This window comes from Crinia signifera, chromosome 4 (genome assembly GCF_055691185.1).
Source record: "Crinia signifera chromosome 4, ASM5569118v1, whole genome shotgun sequence".
Lineage (NCBI taxonomy): Eukaryota > Metazoa > Chordata > Amphibia > Anura > Myobatrachidae > Crinia > Crinia signifera.
This window is the reverse complement of record NC_139220.1, coordinates 150,501,316-150,502,483: the sequence shown is the minus strand read 5'-3', so window position 1 is coordinate 150,502,483 and position 1,168 is coordinate 150,501,316. Positions and strand designations below refer to the sequence as shown.

Here is a 1,168-nt window from a genome sequence, read left to right as displayed (position 1 = left end):
TCATACTAATACCAGCACTGTTCTGCCACCACTGAAACACTATTCTACCAATGTCATAGTCTTGCTGCTAAATATAAAGTCATTTGAAGTTTGGTACTTGATTTACTTCGGGGTTACATTCTGGATGCTCAACTAGGTTAAAAAATTGTAAGACATTTTGATTTTGATTATCTAAATACTGTCAATTTCTGCTGCATTTCCTTTTACGGCTCAAAGCACTGAAGTAGTCTGCAGAATTTTGTATTGTATTTATGGTGTATTTATTTATGAATCATCTATTGGTTCTTCTATCAAACAGAGAGGGATCAGAGCATTTTATATTTAAGTTACCAGACATTGGGCCTTATTTTGGTTCATTCTTTCTGACAAAATCCTTCTTAGATGGGCAAAACCATGTGCACTGCAGGTGGGGCAGATGTAACATGTGCAGAGAGAATTAGATTTGGGTGGGGTTTTACTTCAAAGTGAGATCTATATTGCAGTGTAAAAATAAAGCAGTCAGTATTTTCCCTGCACAGAAACAAAATTACTCACCCAAATCTAATTCTCTCTGCACATGTTACATCTGCCCCCCTGCAGTGCACATGGTTTTGTCCATCTAAGAAGGATTTTGTCAGAAAGAATGAACCAAAATAAGGCCCATTGAGTTAACCATGTGTCTCCAAGCAGCATATATTTTGACGTCTAAACTAATATTTATAAGAAAGCGGACAAATTATTATCTTGGAACCTATGGCATTACTGACTCATTATTGAATTTAAAGGATAAATAAAGGCTTGTCACACATAATATGTAATGTGCAGGCAACAGATATTTCTTAATTGGAATATCCTAGTGCAGTGGTGGAATAGGAATGATAAGAATAGTTAGTGCGCAATCCAGTTATGGGCGCAGTATATCAGTTCCCGCTGCAACGGCATGGACGCACCAGTAACTGCACTGCATCTCACACCCCTCACCACCCAGTCGTTCCCCGAATTGGAACAATTTTGTACACAGTCATATGGGTGAGTCACAGCTGCTGTCTGTTACCGCACTAATTTGCAAGGATGCAAACATCACCCGCAATTGGATTGATTCCTCAGAGTACACATTTTCAAATAACTTGACAACACCTACAGTTAATTAGATTGAGTTATCAAGCTATCCTCCATAATACTATATTAT

At 37.8% G+C, this 1,168-nt stretch overlaps 1 long non-coding RNA gene across 1 annotated transcript in view; it reads left to right on the top strand.

Moving 5' to 3' along the window:
- The window catches only part of LOC146074541 (uncharacterized), a 4,559-nt gene extending 4,177 nt beyond the window's left edge, over positions 1 to 382 (top strand). Inside the window, exon 3 of the long non-coding RNA XR_014473433.1 lies at positions 1 to 382. This exon is cut by the window's left edge and continues 1,418 nt beyond it. This is a non-coding gene — a long non-coding RNA (uncharacterized LOC146074541).
- The last annotated feature ends 786 nt before the right edge of the window (positions 383 to 1,168 follow it).